Source organism: Myotis myotis, unplaced genomic scaffold (genome assembly GCF_014108235.1).
Source record: "Myotis myotis isolate mMyoMyo1 unplaced genomic scaffold, mMyoMyo1.p scaffold_m19_p_15, whole genome shotgun sequence".
In the NCBI taxonomy this organism is placed as follows: Eukaryota; Metazoa; Chordata; class Mammalia; order Chiroptera; family Vespertilionidae; genus Myotis; species Myotis myotis.
Window position 1 is genome coordinate 39,703,310 of NW_023416319.1, and position 10,085 is coordinate 39,713,394.

Here is a 10,085-nt window from a genome sequence, read left to right on the forward strand (position 1 = left end):
ACCAGAAATGTCCAGAGCAAGAGATAAATCTTTTCTCTCCAGCCACACAGAGTGGCAAGTGTATTTTGAAAGGTCCTCCCCCCCCGCCCCCCCCCATCCTGTCCTTTTCCTTTCAAGTGGCTTTATTATTATTTTTTTAATCCGTCTTTGTCATTGGACATTTATTGACAGAAATCAAATTGCTGTGTTTCTGGGCAAAGCGCCTGCTGCAAAGAGGTGTGGTTCCGGAGGAATGAGACACGCAGCCCAACAGCTGAGCCTACACTGTCCTCACATAACCTCCTGCCTTAAATATCGCCAATATTTAGCCTTGCCTTATAAAGTAAAAATGCACAATACCTTCCAGAGTTTCAGCAAGCCCAGCTGCCCCCCCCCTCAGCCCAGCTATATCTCCTGTATGTTGGAGGCAGGGCCACGCCGCTTCCCCCCTCCGCCCCCTCCCCACCGCAGACCTGCCCTCAGAGCCACCCAGGGGTTGTTACTCATCAGGGAGACTCGGCCAGCCATCGATCCGATGGCGGAGACCTGGGGGATTGGTGTGCATTGTTTTTGCCGAAGCCTCCCGTGAATTCCCTGCGACCAGATCCTCCGCAGCGAACTCCATGTCGCAGCTTGTGGCTGCCTGTGTCCTGTGGTGAGAGCAGACCCGCACAGGAGATCCTTTGTCTGGGAAGGCTAGGCAGAGAGGATCACTTTGGAGTTGCTAAGCTCTGCATTGCCATTGGCTGCACTCTTTGTGGGGCTGTTTTTGCAAAAGGCATGCCCAGCACGTCTACAGTGCTGGCAGGCCAGGGCTGCCTTGAAACACCATGATAATAATACCAAAAAGCAGTTTGCAGAACTGTTCACTGTAGAGGCTTCCTCTGCAGAAGCAAGCAAGATGGCTACCTCGTGGGCTTCGCTGTGAAGAATGCAGAGGCTAATTAAGACAGACTTTAAGGGGAAGAAAGGGTATTTCCCTACTTCATCTTTCTGCAAGGCTTTTTTTTTTTTTTCAGTGACTTTTAAAGTATACATTTTACATAAGCTCCTGAGCTTCTGCTTTAGCAAACATGTTGATGCTTTGAAAGGGTATAAGTAGTTTTATAGAGAAATGACCAAAATAATTTTGGGGGGTGGGAGTTAATTTTTTTTCCCTTAAATAGAGGCTCATTTTGCAATTTGATTTTTTTTTTTTTTTTTTTTTTTAGGTTATAAAGGAAAACAAGAGGCCCAAGAGGGAAAAGAAGCCCAAAGTTTTAAAGGTAATCAGCTATTGATTAAATCATATCAGTTTATTTTTCCATTTCATATAGTATTTTTCTGTCACTTAGGGGTAAATTTGCAGTACAGGGGATGTGAATTTCCCCAGATTTTCAGTAAATGAATTTTCACTCCAGTAAAGTGTTTTCTCTTTTTTTTGATGTGCTGCATAATGTGCATATTAGCATCCTTTATTTTCAACTCCACACAGATCTGCAGAAGGAAAAGTTTATATGCAAAGTGTTGTGAATAAAATTTTTCTCTTTGTAGCTGCCTTGGTAGCATCTGCATTTGTGGTGTTTCACCAGAGTGTCAACTTAAGCTCTTAAGAAGAAAGACACTCTTTGAAGTTGACAGCTATGATCCATTATGATTTTATTAGACTTTCCATTAGATACTATTTTAAAGTGTGTGATTTTTCTTTCCAAAGGAAAAGATCCTTAGAGATTTTAGTTCAACTGAAAATGTATAAGCCTTTGAGATCTTACAGCCAAATTATACTTGCTTAATCCTAAATTATCATTATATCATCTTTAATTTTGACATTCATAGAGCTGTAGGAATATGCATGTTTTCTTTATTTTCAGTAGTTTACCTAATGAGTATTTAGTAGTAAATTAATTTGGTATAAGCTAGCAATTCCTGCTATGAGCTTTGTACAGCACTTAAAAGGGTTAATTTAAAAGCATAGGGCATTGCTAAAAGTTGGAGGCTAGCTTTAGTCTAGCAAAGAAGTGTTAAAGGTTCCACTTCAAGCAGTATATTGCTATTATGAATGTAAGCAACCTTTTTCATTCAAGAAGACATTAAGCAATAAAGCTGCTGGTCTTTAAAATTATATTGTGCACCTATAATGTAAAGCATTTTAACCTGATCATAGCTTTTCTTTTACAAATGAAGTTTTAGCATTCAAAGAGGAACAGCATGTTGGACTATGAGTATGGCAGATTTTCATTTCATTCGTTTTCCAGTGTGCATCTTGAAAATGTTATTGGCACGGAGAACCACATCTTGCATTGCTTTCTAATTCTGTCTGATCACCTCGAGTTTCTGTTTCCTGTGCGTACACAGCTTTGCCACGTACATTTTTCATCAACCAACAAGTATTTATTTAATATTTACCATACAGTCACCTGTGTCCTAGGCATGATGAATGAATGAAATTGCTTGGCACAAATTCTCAGTTGGCCTGAACAAATAGAATACTGATTATTTTCAAAGTAAACCCTCTTCTGTGTGTGTTTTTTTTTTAATTTTTTTACCCCTGCATATTGACCCACCCACCCCACCTATATAAGTACATAATGAAAAGCCCTTCTTAGGTGTTTTGTCTTAAGGTCTTCAAGGGAGAAATAGTTTTAGCCCTACTGTTAATAAGTGGCTTTGAAATTGGTGGGAGGCAAGGGTGAGGCCAGAGGATAGAGGGAGAAACTATACGGGCAGACTAATATAGACTAAGCTTGGTAGCTTAAGTTACCCACGTTTGCTAGGAAGTAGACTTGGGGTATGGTAGTACTATTTAATTCTGTGTTTGTTTTGTCAGTGTGTGGGTGTCCTGTCGCCTGAAATAAATTTCAGAAATAAATATACTGTGTGTTGCTTTTTTTGAATAATGGCAGTGGACTCTGACTTTTTGAAAAATAAGTGCCTTTGGGTGGTTGAATTTCATGTGCCACAACAGAACTGAATTCTCGCTCACTTTCCTCTGCAGTTATCCATTATTGTACAAGAGTAGGGAAATGCTCTAAAGGGGGGGAAAAATTTTTTTTCTGATGTTGGCATTTTAAAATATTTTATCTACTATTCTACTGACACATATTTTTTGATATTTTAAGAAAACATTCTCTGCTTCATAGAAGAAATGCTAAAATACTTTGATATTTTAGCTTGGTTGTGTAAAATACAGCGAGAGCAAATGTAGAATATTATAAAACCCTGAAGGGAGATGTTAGCAAAACGAATTCCACATTTGGGGGGGGGGGGGGAGTGAGTACAACCTTCAATTTAAGTTTTTATGGATACGGACTTAATTACCAGCTGGCTGTACCCAGGAGATCAATGACAGGACCTACAGGTTACAGCTGGTCTCCTTTCGTAATTCTCTTTGCCTTTGGCATTGTGCCAGAGAACGAGTCTGCTTCCTTTGACTCTGGCCTCTTAGATGTTCAAATATCCTGGGCCCTTTGTTCTTTGTTAGGGTAGATGCTGTAGGTACCTTGACCAACTTTCATCCTCATCATGTATGAGGAAGTCGTTGGATAATAAAGAGTCTGATTAAGGAAACTGGGTATAGAATTGAAGCTTGTCCTATCCAACTCTGAACCTGCTAACTCATAAACACAGACTAGTTGTGGGGCTGGAATTTCTTGGGGTGTCTCACACCTCTCCTTTGAACAACCTGTATTCATGAGCTATATTTGTTCTACTGCAACTCAAAATTATAAATTACTGATAGGGATCTCAAATTCCTGACTAGAGCGACCCTTTTCCTCTAGCTGAAATGACCGTTTCTGGGAATCAAGTCAAGTGATTGAGGGGGTGGCAGGTCAGCACAAACTTCTGCCCCTCCACATGCTGTAGGACCCGGTTCCTGCTCAAGCCCTGTTGATGATCACGGGGTTGTTTTCATATATAAACGGCAGCTTGTGAGCTGTGCTATAATTTTTCCCGTGACTCTTGAATAAGATAAAGGTGTGAAATAATTTCAGGCCTTGATTCTTGAAATTTGACTCGTGAGTGGCATCATTTGGAAGTTCACTTGGTCAAAGCATTTACGTAAAATAACCTTTGCTTTGTGTGTTGCGGGTAGAAGGATATATTCCCTTCTTAGAGAAAGTCAGTTTTGAGGTAACATCACTTTGGTTAGGTTGTCAGTCTTTGCCCCTGGAGAAAGTCAGGTTGCACGCTCAATTGGGGCTGTTGAGGGTAATTTCATAAAGGGATTGTTTGAAAGGTGTGGGCAGGCTTAGGGAACAATGATGGTTCTAATAACGTCAGAGAGCTTATTGCCACTCCTGGGCCTGAAGGGGCGAGGGGTTGGGGGCAGGTAGAAGAGTTGCAGCTGAATACAGTGAGCAGAGATTTTGTTGTGGACTTGGGTAAAGGGATCTTCCTGCAGAGAAAGAGCTATAGCGTGGAAGGTATGGATAAATCCCCTGCCCTCCAGTTTCCTTTCTTTGGTTGCTCCCACTCAGAAGGGAAAAGGGAAAGGAAAGGGAGCCCACTGATGAAATACATCTTGGTCAGCCTTCCCTGGCATGTAAGGCTGGAGTGTGGGCCTGGTGTTGCAAACAGCGTGTTCAGCATCACTAATGACCAGAGGGCAGTATGGTGGGGCCAGAAATAGTACTAGAACCATGCTTATGTTAGAGGGGAAAATGGGAGACATCTGTGACACTGTCAACAATAAAATAAACTTCAAAAAAATTTTAAGCCCTAGCCAGTTTGCTTTAGTGGATAGAGCGTTGGCCTGCGAACTGGAAGGTCTCAGGTTCGATTCTGGTCAAGGGCACATGCCCGGGTTGTGGGCTCGATCCCCAGTGAGGGACTTGCAGGAGGCAGCTGATCCACCATGATTCTCTCTCATCATGGATGTTTCTGTCTCTCTCTTCCTCTTCCTTCCTCTCTGAAATCAATAAAAATATATTTTTTAAAAAATTTTCTTTTACGAAAGAAGGTAACATTAGGCAAGGCTGGGTGAAATATATAGCACTCTATTATTTTTGCAATTAAACTATAAATCTAAAATCATTTCTAAATACTGTTAATGTGAGCATCCCTGTGAGAGGACCCCATTTGTACATACTGTAATTAGATACTCTTTTGAAGCTGGTAAGGGACATTTTCTAGCTATTTGACTATAAAATACCTTCAAAATAGTATTTGGAATACTCAGTGAACACATATGAAGAACTATCAGTGAGTATTAAACCAGGACACAGTCTACAGATGATTTAGAAAAGAAAAAATGAAAACTAGGTGATCTTCCTGCCAGCTTCTGCACTAGCAGCCCTGCTCTTCAGTTTCCTTCCTTCCTTGATGGTGGCGATAAAGGAGAACAGGTGATGGTGGAGTGATGGGGAGTGGGGAACATATAAAATGTATATTTCACTTAGAACAAACACTGGCATATTTTATATATATACTAGAGGCCTGGTGCATGAAAATATGTGCACTGGGGGGGGTGGGGGAGGGGGGCGTCCCTCAGCCCAGCCTGTGCCCTCTCATAGTCCGGGACCCCTCAGGGGATGTCCACCTGCTGGTTTAGCCCCACTCCCCAGGGGATCGGGCCTAAGCTGGCAGTCAGACATCCCTCTGGCAGCCTGGGAGCCCTCAGTGGATGTCTGACTGATAGCTTAGGCCCACACCCCGCGGGGGAGCCACAGTCAGACATCCTTAGCACTGCCAAGGAGGTGGGAGAGGCTCCTGCTGCGCTCACAGCTCTCAGCCTGGCTTTTGGCTGAGCAGAGCTCCCCCTGTCAGCACACTGACGACCAGGGGGCAGCTCCTGCGTTGAGCATCTCCCCCCTGGTGGTCAGTGTGCATCATAGCAACCGGTTGTCCCCTGTGGTTCTGCTGTTAGGATCAATTTGCATATTACTTTTTTATTATATAGGATTTGTTAATCTTCACTCGAAGATCTTTTTCCATTAATTTTAGAAAGAGCGGGAGGGATGGAGGGAGAGAGAGAAACATCAATGTGAGAAAGACACATCAATTGTTTGCCTCCCACATGTGCCAACCTGGGCTGGGGATCGAACCTGCAACCCAGGTATTTGCCCTTGACCAGGAATCAAACCCGAGATCCTTTGGTGCATGGCCTGGTACTTGTAACTACTGGGCCACATCGGTCAGGGCCATGCTTACATATCTTGAAATACGTTTTAAAAGGAAAATCAAATCATATATCAATCCTGATTTCATACATCATCCTGATTTGCATGACATGGTGACATTCAAAATATTTATTATTACTATCATTGCACATAATAAATGCTTAATAAATCTTCTTTTCTGAACACCATTATTATTAACATTCTTAAATATATTTTAGTACATACTAAATGCTGGGGCGAAAATAGTTTCTGCCTTCAAGGAGACTAACTGGTGCTGAGGAAATGCGGGCCAATAACAAAATTAAAGACAAATGGATAGATTGCAAATTGTGGTTTGGAAGCAAAAAAACTGCTGAGATAGGGAAAGCACCATCTAGGGACAGTTACTTGATATCTTTGAGAACTATTCCCTTCATTTCTAAAGCAGCACACGCCAGTGCTGCTTTAAAATTACCCAATTAACTATAATGGAGTTACCTTATTTATTTAAAAAACCCATTGAACTATAATATAGTGGAAGATAACAGTAACTAAAGGTTTTTCTCTGCACAATTATCTAAAATTTTGTTTCAGTTAGTAAAACAAATCATTGGTGAAATGATAAACTTCTCTTAACTCTGGTTACAATGTAGCATTCCATGACTTAGAGCAACCTGTTGCAAGTTTAAGTGATAGGCCGTTATTATTTAGGGAATAAAACGGGCCATTTTGATAGAGTCCTCCCGGGAACGAGGCAGTGAATCTCACACTAGTGAATATAACAGACCAGGGGGGCGGGGAGATTGAGAGTGGGTGGTGAGAGTATCTACAAGAGGACACCAGCTTAGTGTATATACACTGGAAGAAAATAATCTCAATACAGGATGTTCACATACATTTAATAATTTAGACGTATGTTTCAACACATGGTCCTCGTTTTCCTCATTATGTCATAAGCTGGCAAAAACTGTCAAAGCCGTGTGTTCATCCATCAGTGTTTATTCACACAGTCAAAGGCACACATGGGGCTTCTGGTTTGCATATGGGGAAATCGTAGGATCGCGTTTTGCCCAGAGATGATCAGACTGGTTTCAGGCCTGAGTTGTCACTAATCCAGCTCACACACAGTCAAATCATTCATTTATCATTGGAGCATGTACATTTCCAGTGACTCAAGACTCCGTCCTGTAATTTCTAGGAATGTTCCCAACCAGAGAGAATCAGAGTGAATGAAAGCCAAGTGGGGTGAATGGGCCTGAGGAAAATTTCATTTAGGCCACAAAGAAAGTCTGTTGAATTCTTTCTAGCACAGAAAAGAACATATGTCTTGCATCTTGAGTACTTACGCTCCTCTGACACTGTGTTTGTGTTCATTGTGCTGGATTCGTACTTTTTTTCCTGTGGTCTGCCTTCCTTACTGTATAACTCTTCATATTCTGACAAAACCTTACTAGTATCTTCATTCATTTTCAGATTTATAATCCATTTAATAATGCCTTTTAATTTCGAAGGTATGTCATAGAAATAATGTTTTTGAAGATTTGATGGCAAGATTTGCCTACCTATGCAAGAGAATTAAGATTACAGCATCTTCTTTAAACCTGTACTGATGCTTTATGTGGGGTTTGTTTGCACTTTTTGTTTTTGTTTTTTTTTTAAATATTTTACTGATTTTTTTACAGAGTGGAAGGGAGAGGGTTATAGAGTTAGAAACATCGATGAGAGAGAAACACCGATTAGCTGCCTCCTGCACACCTCCCACTAGGGATGTGCCCGCAACCAAGGTGCATGCCCTTGACCGGAATCGAACCTGGGACCTTTCAGTCCGCAGGCCGACGCTCTATCCACTGAGCCAAACTGGTTAGGGCTGTTTTTATTTTTTTAAGTTTATCTTTATTGTTGAAAGTATTATAGATGTCCCTTCTTTCCCCCATTCACCCCCGCTTCCTCCCACCTGTCTGTCCCCCTGATGCTTTATAGCTTTAAATACTATCTCCTTTAGTCCTTTGTGAACTAAAAATAGGTCTTTCTTTTGTATGTGACAAATTTTAAGGGAACAGATGCTACAGTTCTATCAACTACTTGGGGCCCAATTCCCTGGATCCCCGGCTGCCGGCACCGGCTTCCCTCTGGCACCCGGGACCCAGGCTTCCCTCGAAGCCCTGGCTTCATTCGGCAGGACGTCCAGTCTAATTAGCATATTGCACTTTTATTATTATAGATATTTAAAATTTAGTGATGTCATATGAGCTTGATTAAAGTATAGGTTCTTATGATTCTAAGGAATCAGATGTTAAACTCATTTTAGGAACTTAGTTTTAAATAACTAAATTATTTTAAGTATTATGTTGTGTGAGTGTTTAATGTTAAACATAGTATACACACACATAAGATAATGGAATTGTTAGGGAGTTAAATGAATTTAATACATGTAAAGTGCTAGGACAGTAATTTCTCAATCAGTGATATTGTATTCAAAGGTGTAATATATGTTTCAAAAAATATTGAGTGTGTCTTTCAGAAAATGTGTATTTTCTTAGCAGTATATTCATAAAGACTAGAACATCATCAGTATAAAAAAATAATGGTTAGTTTGAGTTCTAGAACTCAGTTTAAAGCATAAAGGTAGACTGGGATGAGCACATTTGAAATAGGATACAAGTTACAGTGAAGTTTTATACCTTAAACATGATTTCTTCCAGATAAAATCACATAACATTCTTACTAAATTATTAACAAATTAAGTATCTGAAGCTGGTTGTTTTTTGTGTTTTTAACTGTCTTAGAAATGTTTTGTCCTTAGCCAGGTAGCTAAGTTGGTTAAGAGCATTGTCTTGATACACCAAGGTTGTGGGTTTGATCCCCTGGTAATGGCACATTTAAGTAAGAATCAACCAATGAATGCATAAATAAGTGGAAAACAAACTGATGTTTTTTCTCTCCCCCTTCCTCTCTCTAAAAAATAAAATAAAATAAAAATCAATCTATGAAAACACCATTTTTTTAAATTGATTTCAGAAAGGAAAGGAGAGGGTGAGAGAGAGATGGAAACATCAATGATGAGAGAGAATCATTGATCAGCTGTCTCCTGCACAGACCCCACTGGGGATTTAGCCCGAAACCCGGGCATGTGCCCTTGACTGGAATCGAACCTGGGACTCTTCAGTCCATAGGCCGACACTATACCCACTGAGCCAAACCAGCTAGGGCTGTAAAATATTTTAATTTCATATCTTGTAAACTCATTCTACTTTAGAAAAGGAACATAATTCATCTAATAACCGAGTATTCCAATTCTTGAAATAATTTTAAAGTCATTCGAGATATAACTTTCCCCTGGAAAACCATATCTGAACATTTCTGAGCATTTACATTTTGATACCACAGTGCTTCTGATTACATTTCATTTTACAGTTTTAACTATGTATCTCCTTATGGTATCAGTAGTACCCAAAGGAAGGTGCATGGCCTTTAATGCCCACAGTTCTGGCATTATTTACTAACTGACTTAGAGATATTTAATTGAACTCTTTTTTATTTTTAATAGATGTTCATAGATTTCAGAGAGGAAGGGAGAGAGATATAGAAACATCAATGATGAGAGAAAATCATTAAATGCTGAATACCCCCTCCTGGGGATCGAGCTGGCAACGCTGGCATGTGCCCTTGACCAGAATCAAACCCAGGACCCTTCAGTCGCCAGGCTGATGCTCTATCCACTGAGCCAAACTGGTTAGGGCTGACTGAACTTTTTTTTATATATATATATATACCTATTTTCATTTATTTGTAGAAGAGGAACAATAATTCACAGGGTTGTTTGGTAGATTTCATAATTTTTCATTTACTGAATTTACACCACATATAGTAAATGTTAAATTAACGATAGCTATCATCATTATTGTTTTTATTATGATTATTAATATGAAATAGGATTCTTTATAGAAAATTAATGGGTTTACATTTTAAGTTGTTTTCATTATTATTTTATTTTTACATATATATATATATATTTAATATATTTTATTG

The 10,085-nt window shown here is 39.9% G+C and overlaps 1 long non-coding RNA gene across 2 annotated transcripts; it reads left to right on the top strand.

The window, feature by feature from the left end:
- The first annotated feature begins 505 nt into the window (after positions 1-505).
- Positions 506-2,793, top strand: LOC118670076. 2 transcript variants are annotated; one of them, XR_004972212.1, is made up of 3 exons: positions 506-634; positions 1,191-1,244; positions 2,143-2,793. It is a non-coding gene; the product is annotated as an uncharacterized LOC118670076 (long non-coding RNA). The 2 variants fall into 2 exon arrangements; XR_004972213.1 differs by lacking the exon at positions 506-634 and adding an exon at positions 685-951.
- The last annotated feature ends 7,292 nt before the right edge of the window (positions 2,794-10,085 follow it).